Below are 7,392 nucleotides of genomic sequence, written 5' to 3'. Positions count from 1 at the left end.
ATGTTGGAAGTGAATGCAGGGAGAGGAGACTGTGTGACTGGTTGCTGCTGGGATGTTGGAAGTGAATGCAGGGAGAGGAGACTGTGTGACTGGGTGCTGCTGGGATGTTGGAAGTGAATGCAGGGAGAGGAGACTGTGTGACTGGGTGCTGCTGGGATGTTGGAAGTGAATGCAGGGAGAGGAGACTGTGTGACTGGGTGCTGCTGGGATGTTGGAAGTGAATGCAGGGAGAGGAGACTGTGTGACTGGGTGCTGCTGGGATGTTGGAAGTGAATGCAGGGAGAGGAGACTGTGTGACTGGGTGCTGCTGGGGTGTTGGTAGTGAATGTGATTCAGGAGGAGTGAGAGTGTGAGTGCTGCTGGGTCTGGGGTGTTGGTAGTGAATGTGAGCATGAAACTATATCACTTCTGGGCTTCTTGTATGAACTTACGTTCCTGTTGGGATATAAAATTCCTATATCTAGTCAAGTCCAATAAAAGGAGATAGGTTTTGCGGTGTACCCAATAGCATCACTTGTGGGGAACAGAACAGTAGAGCCTGATTCAGCATGGATCACAATTGCAACCGTGTATGCAGATCAGCCGATGGTGAGTACTGCGCATGCGTATGTACCACAGTGCACGTGCGCAGCGATGGCATTGCGGTCACACTGCAGCGGTTATAGTGTGGTTGGGGTGCTGGCTGGGGAGACAGAATGGGGCTGGCTAGAGCTAAAGAGACACTGCAGCCCTGAATCTGATCATTCCAGGCAGAGTGGTGTCTGGACAGCAGCCCCCAGTGGTGAATCACAGAACTGCACAATACATGTTCCCAAACTCTGCAATTACAGTCCAGGTTTTAAAGATATCCATACTTGAGTCCAGATGGTTAAATCAAATTCACTGAGGTATAAATTAAGTCACCTGTGCTCAAGCATGAATAGCTTTAATATGTGGACTGTAATGACAAAACCGGTTTAGCTCATGTCTGGTGCTGTAACATGTTTCTCCTTTATGGAAAATGCAGTGTATTCCCAGTAATAGCACATTCATCAGACGTGCTCCCCTCCGTATGCCCAGCATGGCGCTGACAGATCTACGTACAGTCTGCTGATTCTAGCTTTGCTGGTGCTGTATGGTATACAGTATATCATCATTAGCAATGCAAAGGTATTCCCTGATCTGGACACACTTTACAGAGATAGAATGTCTGTGCCTGATTGATAGCAGTAAAATGCAGAACCTCCATGTATGGGAATGATATAATACATTATATATTTGTTGTACCATTATCTCACAATCGGTGGCCTCTTAATCTGCTGCTAGCATTTACTAATCAGGTTGCTGTTTTCCTGCACACCAGGGTCTTTCAGCTAATTACTGTAAAGTAATTAGAGCATAGCAGGTATCAGGTTTTTGTTTTTTCGCAGTAGAATTAGATTTTCTTTGTACGTATGCTGCAGCACATACTCTATAAGACACGGGGAGCCTGATGCAGCAGTGGACGCAGCGCTCATGTACTGTATGAGCAGTTTTCCAATGGTTTTTGTATTATGCATGCATCCCTGTGGTGACCGCCTGAGGACCCAGAACAGACTTGTGATCTGTAAGGTGGGTGCAAGCAGGATGTGGGGGGCTGCTTGGGCTGAGGGCGGTGGAGGAGGGTTCGTAGCCTCCCGGCCATTTCTGGAGAGTGGGCAAGTATGCCATAGGTGGATTTATAATGGTTACAAGGTGTGCAATACTTATACTTGCCTACCCTCCCGATTTGGTCGGGAGCCTCCCAAAAATCGTGTGCCGCTCCCGACCTCCCGGGAAGGCAGGCAATAATCCCGGCTGCCGCCCACCCCTCTTATCCCCCCCAAATGACGCGATCACGTGGCCCCGCCCCTGCCCCGCCCACAAACACACATCGTCTGGCCAGCCCCGCCTCCTCACAATGGCCACACCCCCATGTAATGCCGCTCTGGCTGCTCCCTCCCGGAAGGTGCAGCCAGAAAGTCGGCAAGCCTGGCAATACTGGGTCCAGGGTGCCCCGCACTGCACACCCTGTACCCAGAGCAGCCTACCTCCCTGACGTGGCGGTGCTGGCAAGCAGGTCCCCTCGCTGTATGAAGTGCAGGTGGCGCCGTCTCCCCAGTAATATCTTCAGAAAGATGGCGCCATGCAGTGCCTTTGCTCTCTCCTGCATATGTGCTATCGTAGGTGGTGCCGGACGTAGATGGGGTGGTGGGGTCTACTGCACATGGGCCCCTCTTCGTGTATACGCCCTAAACATAACCAGTGGTGGTTGGGTGCTACTGAAGCTGGCAGACTGACCTGAGTGCAAATCATACACCTGGAACCCTTCCACACAATGGCGTGCACACCATCACAGAGGGACATGAAAATGCCTAGTTACACCTACTCCAGGCTTGCCTACCCTCCCGATTTGGCCGGGAGCCTCCCGATTTTCGGGTGCCGCTCCCGGCCCCCCGGAAAGGCAGGCTAGCCTCCCGGCAGCCGGCAACCCTCCCGACCACCCCCAAGAATAAACTAAAAACCCCCGCAGCGGGGGGGGGGGTGGCATTGTGAAGAGGGGGCGGGGCTACGATGACGCGGTCACGCAGCTCCACCCCGGCTCCGCCCCCAAAAGTGACATCATGGCCGGGCACGCCCCCCGCTGTTAGCTGACAATCAGCTCCCTCCCGGAAGGAGGGAACTGATTGTCGGCAAGTATGACCTACTCAGGCATCTACACTCATGTAAGTGTAGATGCAATTAAAATGCAAGTCTTCATGGCCTGTACTTGCATACACTCGACCCCATAGCATGCGCACTGCAAAAACACGCAAAATACGCTTCACATAGAGGCGTGCGGTCAGCACTGCATCCGGCCGTAAGTTCCAATCTTTCCCAATAATAGATCTCAGAGCAATTTTCAGTGGCTGCTTCCTGTATGACGCACTGGCCTATTCATCAACACTAAAATAACGTTTGTAAGGACATTTTCCTTAATTACCGTTATTTCAGTATGAAGAGACTTAACACAGGAGATATCACTGATATCTCCTGGTTAAGTCCACCTGCGTTAATTTCCACACTCCCCATACATTAGTACATTAGTATGGGGATATGGAAATTATGCTATTCATCAAATTCCGAAAATTATGTATTTTCGGAATTTGATGGAGTTACTATCCGCCACTGTGAGGTGGGGTATAGTAGGTGACACTTACCTGTGTCAGCGTGTGCAGGTCCCTCCGCCTCTCCCTCCAGCGCTCCCTGGTCTCTCCTCTGGCTCCGTCTGCTGTGCTGAAACGTGTTCTCCAGGCAGAACACAGTAAAGTTTAGAAAAAAAAAGCTTTTTTTTTTCTAAACTGTACTGTGGTCTGCTGGGAGAACACGTGTCAGCACAGCAGATGGAGCCGAAGGCAGCTGCAGCGGGCAGGTAAGTCAGGGACGGGGGGGAGGTGAGCGGAGGGGGGGGCGGTTGGGGGGGGCACACAGAATTACAGCAGCTGTAGGTAGCTCTGCGCATGCGCTGGTTTTACTAATGTAACAGTGCATGCACAGCACAGAACGGATTCCAACTGCGGTAAGTTAGAGCACATAGGGATAACTATCTATTTCCTGAAAAGCTGTCATCGCAAAAATTACAGCCATTCGGAATAGATAGTGAAGAAGAGGAGGAATGGTGAATTCCTCTGGTAATTAGGTAGAACTCCATGCGAGTTCTATACCTAATTACCGCCAGAGAAATCTTAGTTATGATGAATAGGCCCCAAAATTACTTCATGGGATTAAAGGACATTTAATAGAATTATTATGGTTGCCGTATACAGTATATTTACTCCTGCTTTCTCTAACCTGGTACGCCACCTAGTGTTAGAGTCATTTGTATCCATGCATCCACATTTATGATTCATAAAATCGTTTCATAAATACAGATTCATTGACGCCATCTCTCATTGGGAGAGTGAAGTCATGTTTGTTCTTCCTGCTGTACATCTGAATAATTATTATATGAGATGCATAGATAAATAGAACAGAACATTGATATCAACAAACTTTTGGGGCTTGATGCAGAGCTGGATGTAAATCGGGCGCGTGCTCTCCCGCCCTGCGTGCACGAAACAGATGCGTATATTCGCCCATATGAAGGGTTGTAAGCACCTTGCGGTGCGCCCAGCCCCTATCTTGGTTTGCTACCGGTCATCATCATTATGAGTGGGAACTTGCACCTACCCTATACTAGGCCTAACTGCGCTTACGTCTAGGTCTATGTAGCCCGCAGTCCCATTAATCACGCCCTCACTGAACTTTACCGATGTGAGAATGCCCGTCACAGTTATGCCTCTTTCACTGTAAGTGCAAACAGACACATGTTCAACTCTCCATCGGCTACTTGGTATCTGTGTTGGATCCGTTGTTGCCGCCGATTTCACTTGACATCTGTTTGAGAAATGCGCGCTCTGTTGGATTGCACCATCATGTCCGGAGCTCAGCCTCTATCATTACCACCATGACAGTGTCGTGTTATTGATCGTTCTTTAGTTACAAGATGGAGCGCTGACCAATGAGTCTGGGGGGATTTTCTGGTATATAGAAAATACGTGCTGGTCCGCGGGTCATTCTTTCTTCCACATTGTCACTTTGTCATCACATTGGTTGACCCTTACTAGAAAACTGCTTTGAAGCTCATTGCCATCTGGCCTTCTTGTTCGTGTTTGGTAGTGGGCCTGAGGAACGCTAATTCCGAAGTGGCTGCGAATTTGTGCGCAACGGCTGTGTGAAAATATGCAAATCTCACAGCCACTGGGTTTTGTATTGTGACGCCCACCGGCGGAATTGCAAATCCATGTGACTGCGTACAATGACGCAACATCGGTCGCAAATCAGTCAATTATCGGACTTCTGAGTTACGCAGAATGACTACCTGAATTAAGATTCCGGAGCCATTTTTCCTGCATACGGAATCGTAGTCGCAGGCTGAGACATGTCCTGAAAATGGCTGTGCAAGCCTGCATTTGAGTCATCAGTACCCTGTTGCCACACAATTTCGGTCCCTGCCTGTCAATAATTTTGCAAATAAATCCTCACCGAAAGCAGCACCGGAAATGAGCTTGACACATTCGCAGATTACCGATAATTATTCAAATACATAAAAATCAGCATTGCGTCCATGTCTGAACCATGCCCGCTTTAAACGGTACACTTTATAATTCTGCTGTTGATGTCTTCCACAAGCAACAGACTGTGATGGCTTCATGGCACCATTTTCCTCGGCCAAACTGGTGGCTTCCAATTGCTAAGTGGACCGGTAATTTTTCCTTTTAGTAGATCAGTGGTTCTCTACTCCAACCAGTGGCGTAACTATGGAGGGTGCAGGGGGTGCAGTTGCTATGAAGCCCCGCCGCTAGGGGGCCCAAGTCCCAGCAAGCAATCTGAACTTTTTTTTTTAAAGATAATTTCAATATAACTTTTATTATTTTAATAAAAGTTTATTTAAAGATCCATTCGAGTCTCACCGGGAGTCCCGGACTGAGGAAAGCGAGAGCCACCCACAAGATGACATCATCATCACGCGAGTCTGGACCGAGTGCAGGAGAAGCCGGTGTTGGACTCGGACAGACCAGACGGACTCCTGCTGCTGACAACGGTGAGTACACCCCCTCCCCCAGTGCCGTCCCAAGTCCCGACACTACATTACTCTCTTTGCTCCCGGTGCTGATAGATGGACGTACACACTCCCGAGTCCCGCTGCTGATCCTAACAATACACTCCACTCCCTCAGGCTGCTGCCAGTGAGGTGCTATGAGGTGAGGGGAGTGAGGTTCTACAGGGTGAGGGGAGTCATTGTCAGTGAGGTGCTACATGCTAAAGGGTGAGGGGAGTGGGGTGTCTGGTGCTACATGGCGAGGGGTGTGACTCAGTGAGAGGTGCTATGAAGTGTGGGGAGGAGTGAGGTGGAACAAGGTGAGGGGAGTCAGTGAGGTGCTACAGGGTGAGGGGAGTGAGGTGTTACAGGGTGAGGGGAGTGCAGGTACTATGAGGTGAAGGCACTAAGGTGCTATAGGGTGAGGAGAGAAAGAGGTGCTTTGAGGCGAGGGGAGTGATGTGCTACAGGGCAAGGGGAGTCAGTGAGTTGCTACATGGTGAGGGTAGTGGGAGATGCTACAGGTTACACTGTTGTGGATACCTGACTTGGGGGGCCCCATAAAAATTTTGGTATGGGGCCCCCAAGGTTCTAGTTACGCCCCTGACTCAAAGGGGTAAATTTACTAAAGTGAGAGTTTTTTACAAGTGGAGATGTTGCCCATATGTCAGGACTGCGACTAGTTCAGTACATAAAGACAGATTACTTTTTCCAAAGTTCCTTTGTGGTCGTTGGAGGAGCTATCCTGCTTGCTGGCGTTCTTCACATACAGGGAATAGAGAGTTAAAGTGATTATCTGTTTCCAAGGTGTTGTCAGGTTGTGGGATTCCTAGATTGCTCATTATTTCAAACCTGATTCCATTTGGGTCACATCTTCTGAACTTCCTATGGATTACAGACCTCTAGTATAAAGCCTGTTATTAACTGTGTCTCAGTGTCTGTGCAACGTTACTTTCAGGTATGTCTTGGACTCCTGCCAGATCCCTGCTGTGCCTGTGGGTTGCTGTGGACTTTGCTATATCTCCGCTCATGTTCCAGCTAAACTTCTGATGCCAGTTACCAGCCGCACTACAGAGCTCAGCATAGCCATTGCCTAAGTATTGCTTTTTGTTCCACTGCTGTGGTTTCACCTTTTGCTGCACTATTTACTTTGCATGTTGCCTCTCACTCCTGTGGACATCGAACCCATCTTCGTTACAGTTGTCAACTGCACAGTTACAGATATCATCACCGCATCGTGGGGCTCAACCCCGCTCTGGATTCTAGTTACACCGCAGGGCTCAACCCTGTTCCGGAACCACACCGTTTCACAGGGCTCAAATCTGCTTCAACCTTCATTGCATCGTAGGGCTCAACCCCGCTCTGGATTCCAGTTACACCGCAGGGTCAACCCTGTTCTGGAACCACACCGCTTCACAGGGCTCAACCCTGCTTCAACTTAATCGCATAACAGGGCTCAACCCTGCTCCGACCTCACTGCATCACAAGACTCAACCCTGTTCCGACTTCATCGCATCACAGGGCTCAACCCTGCTCCGACCTCACCGAATCACAGGGCTCAACCCTACTCTGACCTCACCGCATCACAGGGCTCAACCCTGCCTCAACCTCACAGCATCACAGGGCTCAACCCTGCTCCGACCTCATCACATCACAGGGCTCAACCCTGCTCTATCTTTCACCACATCACAGGGCTCACTCTGCTCCGGATCTCCATCACTACAGGCTTCCACCCAGGTGAAGCTCCTCTATACCATCCTGAAGAGTTAGCCTCA

Source organism: Taudactylus pleione, unplaced genomic scaffold (assembly GCF_031769625.1).
Source record: "Taudactylus pleione unplaced genomic scaffold, aTauple2 ptg001661l, whole genome shotgun sequence".
NCBI lineage: Eukaryota > Metazoa > Chordata > Amphibia > Anura > Myobatrachidae > Taudactylus > Taudactylus pleione.
The sequence above is the reverse complement of the archived record's forward strand: the minus strand, read 5'-3'. Positions refer to the sequence as shown.